The following is a 25,846-nucleotide window of genomic DNA, read 5'->3' on the forward strand; positions in this document are numbered from 1 at the left end:
AAGGTCCCAGCGGAACTGTACTTGCTCAGGTCTGCATTTTCAGATGAAGCCATGCTAATGTGGAAGAGGCAAATAAACTGCAGGAGCAATTCTATTCTCCATGTACAAGCCCATGTTTACACAGATTTGGTTTAGCTGCCGCAGGATGCTTTCCGGAGACTAACCAAGAAACTAATTACTGTGATATTCAGAAGGAAAAGATTAAAAAAAAAATTCCCTGTTGCTATCAGGGAATAACAATGTCATCAATACTGAAATGAGGCAATCTCTGATTTAATTTAAGTTTCTGGTATCTTCCAGATGCCCCACCCCCAGCATTAACATACACACATCTACTTCATGAGCTACTGGAAGTAGAAACTTTTGGGTGCATTTTAATATAGGTTACAGGGTCAAGGTTGAGCCCATTCACTTGGACAGAAAAAGAAATATAAAAAATTAAAGATCTAATTCAAGATTATAATGTGCTTCCTTTTGATAACAAGCACAGCAAAGTACTGGCTACAGCTGTCACACAGATGATTCTTTATTTGGCTATACTCACTGATGTCCCTCCAAATAAGGAGTAACTTTGCTGGTATAATTCTCTTGCCTCTAGAGGCCCATGTTTGGAGCCAGACTAGACTCTAGAGCAGGGATTCTCAATCTTGGGTCCTTAGGTGTTATTGGACTTCAACTCCCATAATCCCCAGCCCCAGTGGCCTTTGGTTGAGGATTATGGGAGTTGAAGTCCAATAACATCTGGGGACCCAACTTTGAGAATCACTGCTCTAGAGCTATTCTGACAATCAGTGGAAAGCGGGCTAAGGGTGCTTAGCCTGCTTTCCACTGATCGTGAGACTCACTGTGCTCGCAGTCGAGCCCGGTTGAGTCAAAGCGGGTCACCCGCTTTTATAGCCCTCCCCTAAGCCTGGGTTAGCGGAGTGAGCACTCCGCTAACCTGGGCTTCCCAATCATGAGTAGCCGTGGTGCGGCTCTGTGCCATGGCTACTCACGAGTAGACCCCCGAGGGGAGGCGAAAAGCTGCCTCCCGGCTCCAGGGGTCTCTCCAGTATGCCCTGCGCGCTTGCGCAGGGCATACTGGAGCACTCCCCAGCCCCTGCCAGCTCCATCACGGAGCCAGCAATCATGGGCGGCTGGTCCAGCTGCCCAGGGCTCCCGCCCTGATCGTTTGCGGGGAGAGCGAGCTAGCCCGCTCTCCCTGCTTAGCTTCACAAACCGGGTCTCACTGATCGTGAGACCCGGTTCAGTATTTGGAATTCCCAACATCTTTATCTTTCAACAAGCACCTGTAGGGGAAGCTAATTTACACTGAGGCTGTGGTACAGGGGAGGAAGTTTTAATCCTTTGACTCCCAACTTAATTCCCCAACTTGAACTCTCCCCCAAAGCTGCTATTTACCACAGAGGTAAAACCTATGGGCATATATTTTGTACCCATAAGTTTCCCCATTCCCAGACTAATAGCAGTTTCAGGGGCCATTTGAATTAGGGCTAGAGTTGTGCCGTCAAGTTGGTGTTGTTTCCTGGTGACCACAGAACCATGTGGTTTTCTTTGGTAGAATACAGGAGGGGTTCACCATTGCCATCTCCTGCAGGGCCATAGTACAGAGAGGAAAAGGTTAGATCCTTGTCTTCATAGCCTCAATCCAAATTGTGGGTGGGTGTGGCTGTTTCCTGAAAAATAAAGAGATGTGGGAGCTGAGCCAATGCCATGTCACATCTAGTTTGGTCCTAAGAGTATGGAGATAAAGTAGAGTTTGCAGGAATTACCTATAGATGGGTAATTAATCTGCAATACTCCTCAAATTAAAGAAAAGTGAGTTGAAGTACTATAGCTCTTTGCAGATGGCATTTTCTACACATGCTCTGGTGGAAGATCAGTATTGCACCCTTGCTGCATCCAACCTCCATACATCTGAAGTCCTGTCTGCACAGAGACCAATGCATATACACCCCAATGTGTGTAGGCTCCAAACAGTTGATCTGTACCCTGAAAAGATGGAAGAGAGCATACATTGTGGCTACAGAGCCGGCATGTGTTGGGGTTTATATAACCTGAAAGCATAGAAGTCAGGCATAATGATGGGGCAGGAGCAGCAGGCACAATCCTGACCCTCCCCCATGCATAGAAAACCACACCTGTTCAAAGTGAGATCAGCAGCAACCCAGGAATCTGGTTATTTGTAAAGAACACTTTGAACTCTTTATCTCTGTGTTGCTTTCAAAACAAAATACTGAATAACAGGTATGCCTAGACCCCTGAATGATTGTTTGAGGCTGAACTGGTAACACATAGTAAGTGATGGAGAAGTCTGTACCCTCAGGCTAATCTTTCTTATACATTTGCTGTTAAGAATGTGCTCTGCACTGCTGTGATCAATGCCATTTCAGAAGCCTTAAGGTGAGGTCTCAATATTTCTCCACTTTCTAAATTTGTCCATATTAGAGATGCTGGATGAGTCAGATAGGAGAAGAATTCAATGGGAGAGCATCTGCTTTGTATGCAGAAGGTCCCGAGTTCAACCCCTGACATTTTCAGGCAGGACTAAGAAAGATCCCTGCAGAAATCCCAGAGAGCCACTATTGGTCACTGTAGGCAATACTGACCAAGAAAGACCAAGGCTGATTCAGTATAAGGCAGCTTTGTTATTATTATTTAGCGCAGCTTTTTGTCTATTATTTTAGACAAAAGTAATGGCTCCTATTAAATATAAACACAAATAAATCAGCATCAGCCACTGGGAGGAATTGGAAGCATAATGAGGTTGGAGGAGGCCCCTGTTCAATAAATAATGGCGTATTTTTGAATGATGGTGGTGAAGGTCACCACCACAAAGCCTTGGCCGCCACCTCGAACTCCTCCTTCTGCCCCCAACCCTTGTTTTGCTGTTGCTGCTGCTTCTTCGCCGGCAGGTGGGTAGGTAGGTGAAAGGAGAATATGGGGTGTGGTGACTGTGGGTGCAGGATGAAGCTGCCAGCGGGTTCACCTGCTGCTCTGGTCATCCACCCTCTGTTCCTGCTTCTGGCTGGGAGCCAGAAGCAAGAAGAGAGGGCAGGAAGAGTGGCCGGCAGGCCAAAGGAGAAAAAAAAAAAAAGGAGGCAGCAGTGAAGGATGACACAGTCGGGTGGAACCCAGCGGCGGATCCCAGCAGGAGTAGCTAGCCAGTGGGCAAGAGGGGGGACGGAGAGGGGAGGGAGACAATAGAGGGCCAGTTAGAGCAGGCCTGTGTTTCAAGGACACGTTGGAACACCAGTAGCTCTGCCCCTTGAAGGAATGCCTGGCTGTAGTGAATAGGGACAGTTGTTCTCCCCTGCTACATATAAGAGAGTCCCCACAATAAAAGGTGCCTCCATACCCAGTTAGCAGGGGTTCTGCTGTCCTGTAAAAAAAGAAAGAAAGAAAAAAACAGTGGCTTATGGTGGGTGGTTCAGTAGCTTAAAGAATTATCCTGAGGAATTGGACCACTGCTACTGCCATATCGTACACAGAATTGCAGACTGAACTCTCAATTACAGTATTAATGGAGAAAATGTTCCTGTCAAACAGGACGCCCTGGAAAAGATATGAAGAGGCTGGTCACCTACGCAGAAAGACAATTTTGGTTGAAGTTTAATACATACTTGTCCCATGCTTCTTAATTAGGTTATGTTATCTATTTATTCATTTTAGCAATAGTTGCTCTCAATAGGCTTTTAACCCCCCACCTTATTTTCTCTCATTGTGAATGTTTATTGAATTTTGCCATACAATACCTAATACTTGTTTTTGTATGTTTATGTATAGTTCTATCTATATTATGTATAGTTCTATTGTTCTGTTGTTTTAACTTGCTGGATATGTATGTTGGGTTTTTGAAAAACTAAAAACTAAAAAATACAGGAAACAAAACAGTAAGCCTGGAGTGATTCAGTAGCTAGCCACATAGAAGCCAGAGAGTGGTTTTTATCTCTCACATATTTTGTACACAAATACATCCTTGAATTTTATTAACAAGGCTGAGGCCGAGACTATAGCAATCCATACAAACCATGGAGAGATTTTTATCTATCACATATTTTTCACACCTATGCAGGCTCCTTGACATTTATAAAAAGGGCTAAGACCGTCTATAGCAATCAATACATTAGTTACTTAAAAACCCAGAAAGTAAAGTGAAGTGATAAATAAGGAAGAGGTGGGCAGCAGAGTGGGGAGAGCATTAGTGGTCTCTCTGCACTAATGAATAATTGGTAAAACTGGTAAATTGCAGCACACACGTGGTTTCCCCCACCCTCATTGGATTAACAGGGTGGTACATGGTGGGCTTATTTCCCATAATCACTTTTTGGATTTCTAACATTTTGGTTTATAGATGGGATGAGTTTTTAATAGGGATGTGTGAATCGATTCGGATACAAATCGATTTGTACCCGAATCTAGCTGATTCGGTGGTTCGGAGACAAAACGAATCACCCCTGTGGTCCATTGGCTAGATTTGGGTACAAATCAAATCGCGGATGATTCGATTTAAATCGATTTGGGTTTCGGATATGTCCTATTAAGCTCCCTAGATTCCCAGCTTTTATTTTTAAAAAAGCTAAGCTCTAGCCCTTATAGAAGTGGAGTTATGGAGCAAAATGTGTGGTCACTATTTTTTAAGTGTTCAGATTCTTTGGTGTATAATAACTTTCACTCAATGAATCCTTATGAGGATTCATTACACACCTTCATTTCTTCTATTCATTTTGACTGTCTTTTAGACAGTGCCAATTGTCAACTGCCATGTGCCAACTACACCCCACTCCCACCCGCAAGGCAGTGAGGTACTACTCAGTTTAAGTTAAATGCCTAATGGGTAGAGGCTACCACCCAAATTGCAGAGGGACTGGGCAAAGGGCTGATTTTTGGTGAATTGTTGAAGTTTTCCATAGGAAATCATGTAGGTTTCAGCAGCCCCATAACTGCACTTGGGGTGTGCTGGAGTGGCCCAGAGTGAGTGGTGGTGTAGTGAACAGAGGGTGCCAGCCACCCCCATGGGTTTCTAGCCCATGGGGTTCAGGGTTCTGTTGTTTCTGAGGTGTTCTGAGTATAGATTCTCTGGTAGCAAATGAGATTTTCAATACAAACCATGAATCCACTATCATATAGAATCTACACTCAGACCACCTCAGAAACAACAGAACCCTGTACCCCATGGGTTAGCAATCCCATGGGAGTGGCTGGCACCCTATGTGCACTACACCAGCACTCACTCTGGGCCACCCCAGCGCCCTCCAAGTGCACTTATGGGGCTTCTGAAACCTCAATTATACCTTATAGGGGAAAACCTTAAAGATGAGTAAACTTCAACTCTTCACCAAAAACCAGCCCTTTGCCCAATCCCTCTTCAATTTGGGTGGTAGCCTCCACCCATTAGGCACTACCATCTCACCACACTCTTCCACCCCAGATCCCACTTTATGCCCCAAATCTTCCTCAAAGACACTAAACCTTCAACTATTTACCAAACACTAGCCCTTTGCCTAATCCCTCTGCAATTAGAGAGCCAGCGTGGTATAGTGGTTAGAATGCTGGACTAGGACCGGGGAGACCCAAGTTCAAATCCCCATTCAGCCATGAAACTAGCTGGGTGACTCTGGGCCAGTCACTTCTCTCTCAGCCTAACCTACTTCACAGGGTTGTTGTGAAAGAGAAACTCAAGTATGTAGTACACCGCTCTGGGCTCCTTGGAGGAAGAGTGGGATATAAATGTAAAAATAAAATATAATAATAATAATAATAATAATAATTATTATTATTATTATTATTAGGGTGGTAGCCTCCACCCATTAGGCACTACCACCTCACCACACTCTTCCACCCCAGATCCCACTTTATGCCCCAATTCTGCCTCAAAGACACTAAACCTTCAACAGTGAACCAAAAATCAGCCCTTTGTCCAATTCCTCTGCAATTTGTGTGGTAGCCTCCACCCATTAGGCGCTTAACTTAAACAGAGTAGTACCTCACTGCCTTGTGGGTGGGAGTGGGGTGTAGTTGGCACATGACAGTTGACAATTGGCACTGTCTAAAAGACAGTCAAAATGAATAGAAGAAATGAAGGTGTGTAATGAATCTTCATAAGGATTCATTGAGTAAAAGTTATTATACACCAAAGAATCTGAACACTTAAAAAATAGTGACCACACATTTTGCTCCATAACTCCACTTCTATAAGGGCTAGAGCTTAGCTTTTTTTTTTTAATGAAAGTTGGGAATCTAGGGAAATTAATAGGACAGATCCAAAACCTGAATCGATTCGATTCGGATCAGCCACGATTAGGATCCGAATCGAATTTGGGGTGATTTGGATGGGTCAGATTCGGATCCAAATCGAATCAGGGCTGTTTCGATTCGGTTACAAATCGAAACACAGAAAATCCTAATTGCACACCCCTAGTTTTTAATGAGGATGCAGGAGCATCTTCAGTGCAGGGAAGTAGTAGCAGGCCTTTTGGTAGATTACTGTTTCAATTGTATGGGTGAGGAGAATGCTCTAGACTAGCAGTTCTGTGATTTGTACTCCAAAAACATTTTGCAAAGGCTTGAATCTCTTATGCTTTGTTTTTGCTAACACCACCAGCCATTAGAAGATATATGATGCCGTTGTCTTCTCATTTTATGAAACGTACACACTAAAAAGGGAAGGCATCTGGAATACACTTTAATGTTTTGCATTCTCTTATTCCTTCTCAACATGTCCATATCTGTTTAATTTTCTGTAAACCATTCTTTTCTTGTCCTGCTTCTGAAAGGAAAAACTGGAGCATGTGGAGAATAGAAAGGGGAATTCTAGATAGGCGGGAGACTAGGCTGGACATGTTTCTAGGATGTAACATTATTACAGCCCATAACAATCTACTGGAATGATATATTATATTATTTCAAGCAAGAGTGTAGCAAAAGCTGCACCTTACAGCTTGTCTCTGGTATCCATTTGTTATTAGACTACATTTCTCTCTGGGATATTGTGGTTTTCATATTTATCAGTTTTTCCCGCACGGCTGGTCCTCCAAAGTCGATTTCACTGTCTAAGCAAAACCAGACATGTTTCTGGCAGCTACTGGGTGAAATTTTCACTTCATCGAATAAAAGGGGAAAGAACATCATTTTGTTACTTTGATGAAGACGCCTTGCACATTTTGACAAACTGAACTCCCTCCAGGGTGCTTACTGGCCATGAAGCTCTTTCATATCTCATTCATTATCAGGGAGAGACGGGAAAATACTTCCTCATTTCTTTCGCGTATGAGTAAATTAGTGAACACCACAGAGACTCAGTTTCATTAAAAGTGATGGAGTGAGACTGGCTGCGGCCTCCACACAGTGGGGACTGAGTTGAGCTGACACAGTGCCGTCTGGCCTGCAATCCGAAAAAGAGATTACTTGGAAATTTCTTTATCGAAATGCTAACCGCTTGCAACAGTGGAGTCTAGAGAGAGATTAATGCTGGCAAGTCCTGGGCAGGGGGCTCCAATTCAAAGCCCCAGAACTATCAGCTCCCTACCTGCACCTCCACCACCTTTCGAAGGAACCCAGTGCAGATCGACACCCCCTGTATAAATTTGTGTTTGCCACACTTGCAATCCCTGTCTGATTTTCATGACAGCTAACACCAGCAAGAACCACTGTCATAATTTCTCTTAACTGACGTAAACCAAATCATAAGAGAAACACATTCATTCACATAATAGAGGTTGGGTTTTGTTTTTTAGTTTTACTTCCATAATACAATATAGGAGAATACAGGTAGGTAGGGATATGCTTACAGAATATTAATCAATTCAGTCACACTGGTATCCCATTCTTTGCATTGTTCCACTAAGAAACTCAGATCTGGGCAATTTATAGTGTACACTATTTCTTATTATTCCCATGCTATTAATTGTTATTGTTTGTTAATCTGGTCTGTGACCACAACTTACTACTTACTACATATTATTACTACTACTTATTATTCCCCAAAATTCTTACCATTGCTCTGCCTGGGTCAGAGCTACTTTCCCTTTGGGCTGTTGAGTTTTCCTTGAGGAAGATATCCTTAGGGTAAATCTACCCCAAAAGAAAAGCCTCTTCTCTCTCTAAAGGGAGATAGCTCTATGGGCAGCATTCACTGTCATTCAAAGCCTGAGACAGACATATATCAAAGGGAAGAGGAGGGAATGGGGCCACATGGACAGTTTGCCCAAGGGAAGGAGTGGGATGGCTCAACATGTGGCACATCTGCTCTCCCTGAGTACCACCTAGCTGCAGCTCCTTGATCAAGTAGTTCAGCATCACAGTCCCCATGTTTTACCCTGCAAATTTACAGAGACAGTCTGCTGATCTAAAATTCATCAAAGCTATCTTATACTTTTGAGGAAGCCCTTGGGATACAAGGTCAAACGGTGTGCCACTACATAGACCCTGTAGGTGCTGCTATATTACCTACCTTTCGACAAAACTGTGATGGAATACATGAAGCTACTTTACACGGAGGTCTGCATAGTTCAATAGTGTCAATTCCAACTATCATCCATTTTCTGGGTGTTCCTCTCCAGGCCTTGTATTTAAGATGCTTTTAATGGGCAATGCTAGGGACTGAACTCAGAACCTATTGCATGCAAAGCTTGTATTTTGCCACTGAAATATGGCCACTGCTCACAGATGCAAAAGCCCACTATATATCATTAGTCTGAGCCTCCAACACTGACCACCTGTAAAGCCCATACAGCCACTTATATTGTCCAGAGAGAACATGAAGCATCTACTGCCTGACACAGTCAAGGCAGAGGCAAAGAGAAGGGGAGTAAGTAAGAATGGGTCCCTTACCAGTTGCCTGCTGATTGATGAGATATGACAAGAACATTCCCCCAAGTACACCAGCTCACTGCTTACCAAGGAATCCTGAGATGATCACTATAGAAGCAATGAGTTGCAATGGTGTGAAGCAGTGACAGGAAAGAACAGGTATTGGCTTAATTGGAAGACATGTAATGCTTTTGGAATGAGACATTAACAACAGCTGAGAGGCAGTATTAATGTCCCATGTGTTTGTTTTCCAGTTCTAGATTCAGAGCAGCGAAGGAAGGAACTCTAAGCTGCCATTTCAATATCACCTGACAACATGATGTGAAATGGCATCCCAACAATACTTAGTACACAATGATGGCACCGCAATCTGTGAAACCATGAGCTAATTAATTAGCTGTCTGCTCAAGAGGCCTGCAGGCCTACATGTGGTAGTGATGCTGTCCAAGATGAAATTGCAGGGACAGGGAGGCAGCAAGAGGCAGCACGCCCAAATTTGGCTCTGGCCAGTGCTACGAGGCCAGCCTTTCCATGGGTATTTAATTAATCCTCAAATTTGCAAAACCTACTGTCATCTCAAGCAGAAACAGTTCCTCATCATGGTTTAATTGATGCAAAATATCTTGATCTGGATTTATTGAAGCAGAAAGACTGGCTTATGCAGAGTGACTGTGCCAGTAAGAAAGAGAGCCAGGTGGCAAAAGCCTGTTTAGATGACAACATAACCTGCATGTAGCTCTGCAGTCCGAGAAGCCTGTGTCCATAATGGGTTGGCTCATATCACCATGGACGTGTTCCTTTCCTTGCTTCTCCTGTGGGCACACAGGCACAAATAATATCGTACATATAGACATAGAGACATGCTTTCAGGGGTGGCCCTTCCATGAGGAGAGGTGAGTTTATGGGTTAAGGAGGAGAGCGGGTTTGAGTGCTTCAGGTACCACCTGGTCCTATTGTGTTGGATTCTTTCCCCTTAATGAATGCTTTCCCCTTAATGAATGCTGAGGATGCCATCATGCCTTAGGGAGGTGCTGGTAAGACCGTTATTTTTTTTTTTTTAAGCCCTCCCTTGATCCCTCCAACCTGGATAGACTTGTCTCTAATCTTCCCTTACTGTGCAAGGTGATAGAGTGTGTGGTGGTGTCCCAGATGCAGAGGGTCTTGGATGATGCAGATTATCTAGACTCTTCTCAATCTGGCTTTCTCCCTGGATATGGGATTGAAACTGCCTTGGTAGGTCTAGTGGATGACCTATACCAGGAGCTAGACAGGGGGAGTGCATCCCTGTTGGTTCTGCTAGACCTCTCAGCGGCATTCAATACCATCAACCATAGTATTCTTCTGGACCACCTCTCGAGTATAGGAATTGGAGGTGCTGCCTTGGAGTGGCTTCGGTCCTTTCTCTGGGGAAGGGTCCAGAGGGTGGTGCTGGGAGACTGCTGCTCAGCTACTTGGCCATTGACCTGTAGGGTTCGGTTTTGTCCCCCATGCTTTTAACGACTACATGAAACAACTGGGAAAGTTCATCCGGGGACTTGGACTGAGTTGTCAGCAATAAGCAGATGACACTCAGCAATATCTCTCCTTGTCAGCTGATCCTAGTGAGTCAGTGGATGTCCTGAATCGGGGCTTGGAGACCATGATGGGTTGGATGTGGGCTATTAAACTGAGATTGAATCCAGACAAGACAGAGGTAATGTTGGTCAGTAGGAGAGCCAATCAGGTTGAGGAGATTCTACTGGTTCTGGATGGGGTTGCGCTCCCCTTGAAAGAGTAAGTACACAGCTTGGGGGTATTGCTGGACCTGGCTCTCCAAGTGGAGGTGATGGCCAGGGGTGCCTTTGCAGGGCTTCGGCTAGTGCACCAGCTGTGTGCCTTTCTCGAGAAGGCAGATCTGGCCACAATTACCTATGCCTTAGTCACATCACAGCTGGATTACTGTAACACACTCTACGTGGGGCTGTCATAGAAGAATATTAGGAAACTGCAGATAGTGCAAAATGCAGCAGCTGGGTTTTTATCTGGAGCTGCCAGGTTTGAAAGAGCTGCACCCATTTTGAAAGAGCTGCACTGGCTGACAGTTTGTTTCCAGGTCCAATTAAAAGTGTTGGTTTTGACCTTTAAAGCCTTTAATGGTTTGGGCCCTGGATACTTGAGAGACTACATGCTCCCAAAGGTTGCTGCCTGCTTGGCGAGGACATCCTGGGGGGTTCCTCTCCAGGTGCTGACAATGAGGGAGGCTTGGCTGTCGTGCATGAAGGACAGGACCTTCTTATTTGTTGCCCCCAGTCTTTGGAATGCCCTCCTGGTGGTCATTCACTCCTCAGTCTCCATCACAGTTTTTAGAAAGCATGTGAAATCTTGGCTTTTTGCCCAGGCTTTTATATTATTGTTCCTATTGCTGCTGCTTCTTGTATAGTTATATTGCATTTCTTTTTAAATCTTTGAATCAGATTTGTATTTTTATATTCCAGCTGATATTTTAATTGTTTACTTTTTGTAGTCTTGTTTTAACTTTTTTGTGAACCGCCTTGAGATTGTTTTAATTAAAGGCAGTATAGAGATGTAACAATTAATCAATCAATAAAATAAAAATTCTTCTTTTAGATTAGTAGTGACATGGTTGAACTGATCTGAATAATACGGAAGCTGCTTCACACAAAGTGCTTGCCAAGAGAAATCCGACAGACAAAAAGAGCATTTGGCTCGGAGCCAGGAGTGTCCCATGTCCCAAGAATGTGGGCCTGTTGGACAAACTGATTGCTGGGGAGCCTGAGCACAGCAGAGCCCTGACCGCTGGTGTGGGGGAGTGGTAAAACAAGGGCCAGAGGTACAGCCTCTGAAGGACACAGCCCCTTAGCCCCACCCCTGGATCAGCTGATAGGTGGGCTGGTGGCACAGGAGGAGCCACTGGCCTTGTCAGATGCTTGGCGGGGGTAGGGAAAGAAAGTAGTGGGGAGGGTGGGCTCTGAACCTGCCCGAGGAGAGAGCAAGTCAGCCTGGGGGTGAGTAGTGAGCCAGAGAGTTAGCTAGGGGTGAGCTGGCGAGGGTGAGTGGTGGCGGCGGAGCAACAAAATGAGGGCTGGGGTCAGGAAGAGCAGGTGGCAGGGTGACAGGCACTGCCCAGAAGTAAAAAAAATTTAAAAATGAGGAAGGCCATGTTCATATATTGAACACAGGCCCCCCTCCAACCTCTTTATGCCACTGATATGGATACTTATGATTAGGGATGTGCAAAACTTCTAAAAAGATTATTCAAATTCCTGATGCCCCACAAAATTACTCCAGTGTTTCACCTGGGGTGGGGGGGAGATCACCTTAAATTCATCAGACAAAATTTATTGACAATCTAGGTAGGTGCAGAATCCTTCTGAGAAATTTCATGAGACATATCAAAACCTTTTTGTCTTCTCCTGAAATGCCTCAGATGTTTTGCCTGAGGAGGCTGAACCCTAAGATTTGTTACAAATTCCACTTCAGGTGAGTTTTTAATGGCAACTCTACTCATGTACGTGGTGCCTTGTGTTAACAGAGTTCCCCAAGCCCAAATAGCAATAATTGTGTAGGTAGGGAATGGTGGATTTGGAGAAAAAATATATCCTTGGAGGCATCATTAAAGCCTCACAACCCTTCAAGCAATGTGTGTCAAAACACTCAAAACATTGCACTGGCCCAAACAGTAACACAAAACTTCAGAGCATCCAGAAATAATTAGAAATTACAGACAGTAAACATTTCCAGGCTCACAGATCACCTGACCCTTTTAAAGACACCCAGTTCAACTTGGAAAAAATTATATGTGTGTGTGTGTATGTGTATATATATATATAAACATTTTATATCCCACTCTTCCTCCAGGGAACCCAGAGCTCTGTACTACATACTTAGGTTTCTTCTCACAACAACCCTGTGAAGTAGGTTGGCTGAGAGAGAAGTGACTGGCCCAGAGTCACCCAGCAGTATCATGGCTGAATGGGGATTTGAACTCGGGTCTCCCCAGTCCTAGTCCAGCACTCTAACCACTACACCATGCAAAACAGTAAAGCATATGAAGTCTATGTGGTTGATTTAGCAATCACCTCTCCGCAGCTCGTGTTGCCCTCTGCAGCATCTATTGAATTGATACTCAAAATTGGACAAATACAATTCAGCTCTGTTCTCTGGAACTATTGCAAGTCCAATCAATTGAGCTCTGTGTAAGTGCGAAAAAACAGGAAAGGGAGACGAGAGGGATAAACAGCCACTTCTAGACAAGTTGTCTCATGCAGACTGTCAACAAAATGTTGCTTCTTGCAGTCACCAGACAGCACCAGAGTTGCATGGGTCCTGAACAGATTCACTGTGGTTTCAAAGACACACGCAAATGCATACAAAGGGTGACATTCAGCCAACAAACTTAAACATCATTTATTTCAATGTGATGGTGAAGCCTGCTTCAGCCTTTCCCACGGAAATCAATGGGACTTCAAGGTGATCAACTCTGGCTGGATTGTCCCCATAGCATGCAGATGTGGATTAAAAGAGAGTTAAACATCTCTCTCGTCATTCAGCAAGAGCACCAGCTGCTCAAAACCTTTTCATATTGTATAAAGAAGGTGGATAAAGCACGTGCTACACAATGTGGTCCAGAGCTGGCAGTCATTAACATCCTTAATGCCAAGACTTCAGCTCCCAGCATGCAACACATTGCCTTGATGTGCTCCCAGGTCTGGTATTTGCTTCAGCATGGACTATATTATCCTAAACTATAAGCCCCAAACCCACCTTAATGTCAGGGAAGTGATTTTAGATGCAGATGGTTAGCTGACACGTTATCCTCAATCCCAGAACATTCAATATTTACCCAAGAAGTTTCCTTTCTGAGGATACAGTTGTTAATACCTGTGGTGTTCTGTGTAAACTTTCATTTTAACATAAACAGAAAGACCTTTAGGACCAGAAATGCAACACCCACGCATGCACATCAAAATCCAGGTTTCCAACAGTGCGGCCGCCTTCACACATAACACCAAAGTGGAGGTGAAGGGGGCAGAGGTTCCATTTCATGGTCGTCCAAAGGCATGAAACCGCGGTTTTGTTACAAAAGCAATCCAAGGTTTCCGAGCCGAAACCGTAATATGAACCTTTGGTTTGTAGAGTGTTTTACTGCTCCAGCCTGAGGTTTGAAGGCAGCATCATGTCTGAATTCCGCCACCACCATAACCTGGGTTTCGTTCTCTGGCTGCTACCAAAATCACAGAGAGGGAAGCTCAGACTACTCCATAAATGTGCCAGCTCTGTGCCTGCTGTGCTTCTCACTGGCCACCTCTCCAATCACTTGCCCCACCCCTGCTGTCTCCACACTCCTCCAACTGTTGCCACACCCCAAGCTTCAAAGCACATCAAAGTGAAAAGGCACATTGGGGGTGCCCGCTTTCCATTGTGTCTCTTGTATCTCCCTTTTGCAATCTGCAGGAAAGGGGGATGGACTGACAAAAACAGGCACTTTGTGGAGAAGTCTCTACTAATAAAGTAGTATTTGCACAAGCACAGGGAGTCCCGCCCCCACCCCATTCCCGCCAACAATGAAAACACATGCCAGGGGAGTGATTCCTGGGGTCTGGGTTTAAAGGCAGCCCCTGGAACTCTTGAGTGGCTCTGCTCTTTTTTTTTTTTTTTTTGGTACAAATGAGTACAAAAGGGGGGCCCAGCCCCTTCCTCTTGGGTGCAAGCACACACACTATGGCATTACTCATGAGAAGAACCATCTTGGGGTGCACTGGGATGGTGATTCAAGGGCTGACTAGTTGACAATGCCTTTTCTCCCAAGGACTGCTCTCTCATGAGACTGGCAGGCCATAGAGACTCACATGTGGGCCGCAGGGCTGTCGCCGCCCAGCCCCATTGCTAGATCAACACAAGCAAGGTACCACACAAAGACCTTTCCAGGTCACAGCAACTGGCAGGCAGCAGGAGTGAAAGCACTCACTCTGGCAGTCTGTTTGCCTCTTGGCACATATGCATGTTTATTTTTGTCCACAACAGCCACACTGTTTGCCAGGAATAGCTGAAAATAGGGGCTTCCTTCACCCATGATTCCCCACAGTGGTCACTTTACTACACTGCAATCCCGGGAATATTGAATGTATAACAGGAGCCATCTCCGATCTAGCAAGACTGAGCCCACAGGGAAATGACAGGACACATTGAGTGGCCTGGACTCCTTGGGGGACTGCAGGGGTTGAGTGTGGAGGGGAAGGTGAAGAGTATATTTTTAAACAGATATACCAGCAGGGCTCCCTATAGTTGGATGCACTAACTTATGAGGACACAGACCTACAGAAACCTATAGCTCATGGAGCCTCTGGTCCTCCCTAGTGGACTGGCCCTCTCATGAGAGAACTAATCCCCAACCAGCAAACCAACACGGGGTCGAGAGTGTGTTGGGGGTTCATGATATTCAAATCCCAACCCCACTGATATTCAGTGCCATCACAAGAGCATCCTTTGTCACAGTGGCCTGGACCTGAGGATCTTTTGCCTGCCCTCATGTACATATCCCATCACGATCCCTTCCTGGACTAACAGAATAATAGTGCCTCTCTCAATCCCCTCACTACCAGTAATTGTGCTTGTGCGAGACTGTCTGGCTGTGGGACTCTAACGAATGTGGTGGTGCAAGTGGTGTGAGGGGAAGGGTTTAAATGCCATTTAAAAGGATTTAAATGTCCTTTCCCTGCTGAGGGTGGGCAGGCCATGCTGAAAAGGCCCAATCGCCCCCTTGAAAATCATGACGAATGGCTGCCGCGTGGCTGATGTGCTGACACCTTGCCCGCAGTCTGGCAATGCAAGTGCTACGGAGCTTGCTGGGATACAGCCCTGATGGACAAAAAAGAGGGAGGGGCTCCTCTGCCCTAAAACTGGAAGTTGCCTGGTTTGGGTTGGAAGATCATGTGAGGGACAATTCACGGGTTCAAGAATTAACATCAGGTTCATCAACCCACAGTTTGGCATTATGTGCAAAGGTGGCCTGTATTTGCTCCATTCCTTTTTTTTGACATGCAGAATGAAGGAGAGAGAACATGTTTTGGGATTCATTGTGATGAATGACACTGAACTAAAACAGTAACATTTGCTGTAGGATCACTATACAATACACATAGCCTGAATTCAGATGAAAAAGGAAACCGGAGGTCCCTTTACCTCTGGTTTCCGAAGCTGCAGGTCCAAATTTGGCAAACTGGATTTAAAGGCAAAAAGATATCTGCTGTTTTCCTCACCAAACTCCACTCTGAACCTTCGGTCAGAGTGGCATTTCACCACCCTTAACTCCTATTTTGGAGTGCCAACAGTACAAATGCAAATGCTGGCACCTCAGTTTGGGCCCCATGGAACTGGAGTTGAGGGGGAAAGCTCCTCCCACACTCTGGCCTGATTGGCTGTGTGGGCTGCCCTTCTGTCAGGAAGGAAGCCCGCACAGCCAGCACCCCCACCTCACTGACTGCAGAGAGGCAGCTTTCCCTGTAGTCCAAACGTGGATGGGAGAGGGGGGGAGGGAGGATGCAGAACCGCGGGTCCATTGGACCCACAGTTCCACATTATGTCTTAACTGGGCCATAGTACACTTAAGACAAACTCACAAAAGAATGGCAATTCCACACCACATCACAGTACTCTGCATTGTTTGTGTAAGTAACATGCTTTATGATCATGCACAAGTGGCACCCATGCTGCTTTAGAAATACATAAATCACAGTTGTTAATGCTCTTTCTCTAGTGCAGCTCCTCTTTATATGAAAGTGTGTTGTTATAAGACTCCTTCTGCCTCTCCGTGTGTGTTCCTGTCCAGTAAATGGCCACTTAGCACTTAAAATATTCTCCCTATTCATTTGTGAATCAATGGAAACAATCCCCTAATGTACAGCTTCATTTGCTTGGTTAAATGCATTTGAAGGAAGGAGGAAAGTGTGAGTATCTTGTGTAGATAAGATCTACCTGTTTAATTAAGTTCTGCCTCTACAGAAAATTAAGTCTGATAACACAGACATTCCATGGCCAGGACTTTGCTTTTTGAGGAGTTAATCACTTTTTTCTTTCCTTTCCCCTTTTCAGAGATGTTAAGTTTATGTGTTTGGTTTTTTTTACTGAAATGACAACTGACTCTGATCATGAACCTATATCATGACTGCTTTGACGTCAATAGGAAAAGAAAGGAACTGCTATGTCTTAGGATGGTGATTTTGGTTGTAACTTTACTCAAGAAATACTGTGCTTGCTCTTCAAACCAATCTGTAGTTCTAAATCTACTTCCATGAATATCTGCTAATTGTTCCCTTCCTTTAAAAAAAAATTACTCAGTAATTATCTGTGTGTTTTGCCTTGGAAATTTTAAGTGACTCATACCAGACTCTCCTGCAGTCTTGCTATTTGTCACTACTTGATTATCAACTACCTGGAGGATCCCATTTTAAGTTACTAAGGGGGTGCTCAGAGTTCCAAGATTACCTATCTGTCTGGATTAACTATCTGTCTGGATTAACTAAAAATAGGTGTGGGCTGGTGGTAGTGAAATCATGATTGAAATCATGGTATCCTTTCTGGTATATTTACAAAATAATGGTCAGAACTGAGGTTAAGCTGAGAGCACCAGAGAAAATTTGGAACCGGTTGCTGCATCTGCAAGGGCTTGCGAGGATGCAGAAATGCAGCAGTTTTGCTGTTTTTGTTAGAAGCAGTGGTGTAGCGATGATGAGGGCAACCTGGGTTGAGGTCTGGCATAGTCTCCATCACTGCCACCGCCACCACCTGCCACTCACTGCTCACACTCTGCCCAGCTGTCCGTACTCCTCCCCTTGGCTGGGCCACGTTGCAGCCTAATGATATCACTGCACTGGTACGAGCTGGCACCATGACATTATTAGACCATATTGTGGCCAGCCAGAGAGGCAAGCCAGCAGCGGTGGGCAACCAGAAGGATAGTGGGGGCTACAAAGGGAGGTAGCAATTAAAGTTTGGCTTGACAGAGTGGCTTGGTGACATTGGACACCAGTGTCTGGATGACCCAATAGACAAAGAGAGAGGGAAGCCTCCGGCAGTCCCCAGAAGTCTCACAGGCACCAGCGACCAAGGACAGTTGTCATCTGCCCCCAACCCACCACTCCATTACAGCTACACACCTGGGGCATTTTCAGACAGCACTCTGTACTGCAAGGCTTTACTGCGATTTCGAATTTGCGCAAAAAAGAAGAAGAAGAAGAAGAAGAAGAAGAAGAAGAAGAAGAAGAAGAAGAAGAAGACCCCAAAAGTGGATTTGGTTAACCTGGACATAAATCAGGTTACACTCTAATGTGCAATGAAAAACCTGAATCATGTCTGGAGTGCTCCCTGGTGGTTCGCAGGGACTTCGGAGTAAATCTGGCCAATATGTGAACACACACCCTCCATTCCAGAGGAGAAGCGAGCTAAAAGCCCTGTCTGGAAATGCTCCAGGTTAGAAGGATCCTATCCTGCATAAAATGACCATCTTCTGTTTTAACTCAAAATATGACAGCAGAGTCCTAGCAGAAGATGTTTCACACATCAGTCCTCATGAATGAGATCTATATGGATCTGGGTTCCAGCCACCAGGATTCTCTTCCATAGTGCCTGATGGGGATTTATGGTTTTTTTAAGCAGTAAACAACTGCTAAAATCAAACTGATGTTTGGAAATGCCATTTACCACTAAACCCATCTGTTTATCTCAGGCCTAATTTAAGGGCCTCTCTTGTTGACCACAGACATTTATGCAAACCCGGGCAACACTGTGAACGAAAAACTGCCAAAAAAATCAGGCAGACTCCAGTTTCAAAGAATTTCTATTAAAAATTCATAAAGATAGAAACAAGCAAGGATGACATAGGAAATTCAAAGGGCATCATCAAAGGGAACTAACAAAAGCAACAACAACCACAAAACCCAACCCACAGACAATACAAATCCTGTTTGATACTCATCATGATCATCCATTTACTCTTAAGGGACAAATAGAAATATATGCTGCAAACCTGCTACTGGTTGTTAGTAGTTTAATTACTGGCATACTTTTGTATCAGGTAGTATCTAATTTATTCTCAGAGTTTTTCACTCAGGCAAAAAGAGGCAGTGCCAATTATTTGCTTGAAGTTATTAAAACATCACACAGAACACATCAAAGATTGACAGGCAAACTCCCTTTGCCTCCTCAGTGTTTTTTCTTCCCATTGGCGTGCACAGTCACAGTCACTACACTGTTTGGAAGGAGGAGAACTCGTGGTGATCAAAGACAACAAAGCACCCAGTATCTTCAGCTCCTGGTGGGGCAGGATCTAGAGAGACCAGGTGATCACCACGAAGGAATGCACACCTCAGCCAGCAGTCTAGTCACTGCTGCAGCACCACGAAGCAGAGAAAAGTGAAGGTAGAACAGAAGCATCACTGTGTGAACAAGGCTAGACAGCATTGCTATATTCCTGTTTGAGCTGATGCAGTCACTTGTTTAAAATCATAACCTCAAATATTTCAAAAGCACCGTGACCTCTCCCAGGTGGTTGGAATCAGGCTGTGGAAAACTGACTCAGACCTTCCCCCACAGTGAGGGAACAACAGTGAGGCTCAAACTTCATGTTCCACCAGTTTCAAGATTCTTTCTTCAGAGGTTTTTAAAAAGAAAGGACAGAAAAATCATAGCAGCTTAGAGCAGACTGCAGCCATTTCCAGATGGGATGGGTTTGGGGTTTTTTTTTGGTGTGTATGGGATTTTGAATGGATTAACAACATTATTGCTAGTGTGAGCTATTCTGGGTCACCCAGATATAGTGGAGTTTTTTGCTAGTTCATTTCATAGTTTTCTGTCCACACAGGGCTGGCATGCTCAGTGAAAGAGGAACAGCGGGGAGAGGAAGCTTAGCTCTCTGCCCTGCTTCATGTCCCACCTCAAAATGGCCCTCCCTCAGAGGCCCTCCCTTTTTCAGCCATAGAGGAAAGATACAGGGAACACTTTCTTGATGACTTCATCTAAACATGATATGTTCAAGAGGCAAGACATAGGCTGAAATGTCTGCGGAAGTAAAAAGCAACTACTTGTACAGTCAAGGGCTCTTAACTCATTTATTTTCCATCCTGGGATAAGTGATCACGTGAACGCACCACAGCTGTGCTCTGAGCTGCGGAGGTAGCTGAAGTGCAAAATTACCTATGAAATATAGAGTTATGTGGTGGTTTCAGATGTGACAGAAAAAGGAAGAGGAAGTGCTAGTGCTATACCTTTTATATCTACACTTGCCAAACTACGTGAGGCGGGTGGCTACTAGGGAGAGTGTCTTTTCAGTGGTTCCACCCCATTTATGGAACAGCCTCCACAGCAGGGGCAGAGCCAGACAAACGGCGGCCTGTGTTCGGCCTGCCCGTCAGCCCTGCCAGTGACACCCCGTGCACTTGATGTCACATGCACAGGGGCGTGGCTTGAGCTCTGGAGAGTCCCTAGTGAGTTCTCCCTGTTTCATTTCAGGCAGCAAGTGCTGCCTGGACACTAGAGGGGGAGGACTGGGGTGGGCCTTTGGGCAACTGGGCTACGCCCCCTTTGCATGTGACGTCACACACAATGGGGGCTCCAGCAGCCCTTTTAATTGGCAGCCCGGGTTCTTTGAACCCATTCGCTCCGCACCTGCTCCCCAGTGAGATCCTCCTGGCACTGGCATTTTGTTCTTTTAGATGCCAGGTGAGGACCTTTCTGATCACTCAGGCTTTTAAAAACTGGTATTAATTAAATTAATTAATTAATTAATTAATATATTACATTTATATACCACCCCATCCAAATGACTCTGGGCAGTGCACAGCAGCAAAAATAAAACTTACGAACCAATCCTTTAAAAAACAATCATTACAAACAACCATTTTAAAACCTGTAAAAACAATTAACAATTAAAATATTTAAAATAGCTTAAAAACACTGGAAGTCCAGGCCAAACAGATAGGTTTTAAGGGTTCTTCTGAAGGCCAACAATGAACTCAAGCTACGGGTTTGGGTTTTTTTGGGGTTTTTTTAAGGTTTTAAAATGGTTTTGTATTGTATTTTGTGTGTGTTGTGATTTGATGTATTTCTACTGGATATTTTAATGTTGTGTTAATAAATATAATAAAATAATAATAAAAATAATAATAAATAATGATAATGACAAACAACTTTAAACTAACTTTATTTGTTAGCTGTTCCATAACAATTATTCTCTGGGCTTGTGAGCTGCCCAGAAAACGATTTGTTATTGGGCGACTAACAAATAAAGTTTATTTATTCATGTATTTATTTTATTATTAATTATCTTTTACATACATAGCATAATGTTTAAATTTCCCCACATAGGGAGATATGCAGAACTCTTATATGAGCAAAATGTGGAAGTTCTCTTTCACTTGTGATAGAGATGCATTGAGTGAGAAAGCAGAAATGATGGAGAAGCCAGAGACAGGAAGAGCATAGGGCACATGAGCTTTGTGTTTCCAGAATTTCCATCAGACTAAATGGTGCACTTGAAAGAGCTAATTTGAACATTAGTGCCCACTCATGGAAGCCACTGAAAGATGCCTACCTGTATTAGCACAAAAAATGCTAATTTTTAAAATCAAGTTTAAAAGGCCTTACCCCATATGTGTGCTGAACCTGGATATCAACATTGTACATACCAGGCAGCACTGCTTATGTTGGAGTGCATAAGCTTGGACTGGCACATGAGGCAAGACACGCTATACTTGTGAGGTGGAATGCCCACATGGCCAATTTGCTTTTTGGCAACTTTCCCAGGAGGACCATAATATTTAAATTGGTTCTATATGAGCTGAGGTGGCAAGCAAGGCTTATAATATTAGGTACTTTGCATTGTTGGGTATATATTTCAATACAGGTCTACAAACAAGGGTCACCACCTAAGAGATAAGTGGAACTTTTGCTAATTAAAAAACAAGCTATTAAACACTGGTATCCTGATATCCTGCCCAACTGTTATAATTATACAATCATAAACCCAGCTTTGCTGGATTCAGAGGACTTCAGTCCCTTTAAAACCAGCTGGACAGTGCAGATCTGATAATGTATATGTTACTTTGATGGAAAATGACTTCCTGCACCAAGGTATAACTAGAGGATCCAATGGAATGAATTGCCTGGCAATATTTTGTAAAGAATGAATTGCACAGCAATATTTTGTAAAGTCTCTCTAAAAGCACTTTTCAGAGTTAGAGATGTCTCAAGTATTAATGTTATGTAAGAGACATATTTTGACAGGAGTCCCCCCAGGCAAGCCCCTGGGTGTGTATGCAAGAACTGAAAGCCCTTTAATCAAAATCTTTTTATCTGTACCCACAACGGCCGCAGGGCATGCAGCCCAAATGTGGCACCTTATGGAAACAGAAGAGTATTTTAAGATACAAAATCCCATCGTGAGAAAAAAACCAAAACACGTACTTGTTACAGATTGAGAAATGTGTGTGAAAATGTGAGAAACTTCCATGATCGTCAAGGTAGAGCAACTCAATCCCTCGTGGGGGATTGGAACTTGGTGATTACATCTTCAAACTGAAATTGGAACTTTGCACAGCAATGCGTAGACATACTGATGCATTCTGTGGCTACAGAATACAAAGAATGGTGGGCTTTGTGGAACACCAACCAGCAAAGGTGGTAGGGCAGTGAGGAAATCCATTTGCTTTCTAGAAACTTCATAGTTCCAATAGCCGAACAAGGAAAAACTTGACATCTACCTCCAAAGATGGATGCTTCCCCCAATGATGATAGCAATGTGTAAGAAGGGAGGGAAAAATTACCTTGTGACAGAGATACCCACCTGTGTAGGAGTTTGGTGTTACCAGCAGAAGGCCCCAGGTCCAATCCCCAGCTCTCAGGTAGCAGACCTGCAAAATACCCATGCCTGGGACCCCTGCAGCAGTGCAACCACTGCCAGTCAGAGTAGACAATGCTGAGCTAGATGGACAAATGTTTGTACAAGGTGGCCACATAGCTTCATATACTGATTTAATGCAACCAGCACTTGCAAATGTTTCTGCCTGGAAAAACTCTAATCACTAGAGGTGTGCAGAACATTCCACCAGAGGAACGTTCTGCCTTGAAACGGGGCATTTTGAGTGTTCTGAGCTTGAACACATTCTTTTAAAAGTAGTCCTGTTCTGAACATGGAACAGAACAACCTTGTTTTAACCAGAACACTCTGACAGTTCCGGTCGCCAATTTGAAATCCAAAATGGCGTCTGGAATGGTCCGGCAGAACAAGGGTCATTCCGTTGGAACATTTGGCTCACCTGGTTGTTCCAACGGAACATTTTGTGCCCCGTTCCAAACTTGGAATGGAACACAAAACAGAACACAAAATGCATTTCATGCAAATCCCTACTGATCCCAGTAATTTGTTTCTACTTGGCATGGATTATGGTGCATTATATGCTTATATAAGCATATAAATGCTTATAGTGCATTTGAACCGGGTCCTTTCCATTCCTTCTAGAGTGCCTAAGATGGCACCCCTCTGTACACACTTGCCAAATTATTCTTTAGGGATGTACGAATATGCTTTGTTTTCCACCATTCTCATATTATCTCTCCATTACTGCATATGTAAAAGCCTCTGGTGGGATTTAGTTAATAATCACACTCACTTGTAGTTAACACATCTGTTGTATTTTCTATGTTATTCACCAAGCAGGCTAAGAATACAGGAAGAAACTTATTACATCAGACCAAAAGCCTATCTAGTATAGCAGTGTTCTTCACTAAAGCCCAGGGCCCAGTGGCAGCCCCCATCAACCCTAACTGGGACCCCCTGACTAATTTTTCATTGGGCCCATGAAGCTTTGGCCAAAGCTGAATACTCTGCAATGTCATAGGAACATAGGAAGCTGCTATATACTGAGTCAGACCATTGGTCCATCTTGCTCAGTATTGTCTACACAGACTGTCAGTGGCTTCTCCAAGGTTGCAGGCAGGAGTCTCTCTCAGCCCTATCTTGGAGATGCCAGGGAGGGAACTTGGAACCTTCTGAATGCAAACATGCAGATGCTCTTCCCAGAGCAGCCCCTGTCCCCTAAGGAGAATATCTTACAGTGCTCATATGTAGTCTCCTATTCAAATGCAACCAGGGCAGATCCTGCTTAGCAAAGGGGACAATTCATGCTTGCTACCTTCTCCTTCCAGGCAGCATGTGGAGAGACTACCATTCCTACCATGCAGTACTGTGCCAGAGGGCTCCTTTAGGGGAAATTGAGCCTTCTTGAGCCCCTGCACCATCTGGGAAGACATCTACAGAGTGCTGAGAAGTCTAGCCCTTCCCAGTGCTTTCCTCCTCAAGAGAGGGCATCATCTCTCTTAAAGGGCCCTCCCGGTGTAGAGAAAAACACAGTACTGAACAGAGGTCAGCATAGTGGGAAATGGCTCTTACACTGAAGCCTTTAGAAAAAGTGCCCCTCACTTGAAAAACAGTGAAGATCACTGAAGGATAGCATCCTGTTTCCCACTGTGGACTGCCATATGTTTCTGGAAAGTCCACAAGCAGACCATGAAGGCAATACTACTCCCCTGCTGTTGCCCAACAGCAACTGGCATTCAGTGGAATGCAGCATTTGAACACGGACTAGGGCGTATCATCTAGTAAGTCTGCACAATCGTGCAAAACATTAGGAATGGTGGCTAACACAATGTGCAATGTTACAGCTCTGTAATGCTGTGACCCGGGGCTGCTGTCAACTTCTAGGGCAGAAGCAGCGGTTACAGAAGCAGTGTTTCCGTATGCTGTTCCCCAAAATGCTGTTTCCACACCCACTGCTTCTGAACAGCATCAGGACTGCCTTAGAAGTCTGCAGCAGCCCCAGGGCACAGCATTATTGCGCTGAAATGCTGCACATTATGTCAGTCACTTTCTTCACCTTGCAAACCTTGCTTTTAAACAAGGAAGTTGATTAGGCCAGGACGATAATAAGAATATCACAGACTTCAACCACATTTGTGTAGCAAAGTAAAGGTCAAACTAGACAAGACACTGAATGTGTCATCATTTAATTTAGGGTTTATTTTAAAATAAAAATAGCAGCTCAATTGGACTACAACCTGGATCAGAACTGAAGTGCGGAGATAGGGAAGCTTACCCCTTTATTTCTGTGTCATTCTCCCCGCTAAAAATACCCTCCTGAAAGAGAAATTGAAATAAATGGTGCCTTCAGAGGAGGATTTTCAATGGGAAAATTGCTTGGAAGTAAAGGGTCAAACACGCAAACCTCTGTGCTGCAGTCCCAGTACAGACTGGGCCCCTCCATGGCATTTATCTTAACTTTAAAATAAACCCCAAACTAGACAAGGCACTTAACATTTTGTCTCATTTGGCCCTAAGCTGAAGCTCCTACTCAAATTGCTATAATTTATCAGCATGGCAACACCATGCTCTGTCCCTTCTACACTGCTTCCCAAATTATGCCACTACAGAAAAGGCAGGTCACACTGCATTAGAGATGCCAAATAGTAAACAACTGCTGCAGAGACGTTGAAGGCCCACCCTTTCCTTTCAGATCGTGACTGACTGCCCACACAAGTGTTTTCCTTTCCATGCCATGCTTTCCCTTGTCTCAGTGTGCTCACAGGAAAAGGTGGTAGTGGTGGGGACCAACCGGCATTATTCAACAGGGGTTGCAGAATTCTGAGATGTCCTCCTGAACAGGAAAGAGGAAAGAAGCAACTAGAGGAACAGCATCATGATTTGCAAACAGAGAGATTCCTGATGCCCTCTTTTACACTAGCTTATGTTATGACCACAGAGAAATAAGCAAGTCTATCTGGCAGATGTACCAACTGAGGATTTGGCAAGTACAACACTGATGTGCTTGAAAACTTTTGTTGCTGCTTTAACAAAGAGCAGCGTCAAGAGTGCCCCCAGTATCATTGCTCATTTACAACCGTAAAGAAAAATTCTCATTCTTGGAATAAACCATGTTCTTCTGGTGCTGTCATTCTCCGAAAACCCAATTACACCGTTCCCTGTTCT

This window comes from Hemicordylus capensis, chromosome 1 (assembly GCF_027244095.1).
Source record: "Hemicordylus capensis ecotype Gifberg chromosome 1, rHemCap1.1.pri, whole genome shotgun sequence".
NCBI classification, from domain to species: Eukaryota; Metazoa; Chordata; class Lepidosauria; order Squamata; family Cordylidae; genus Hemicordylus; species Hemicordylus capensis.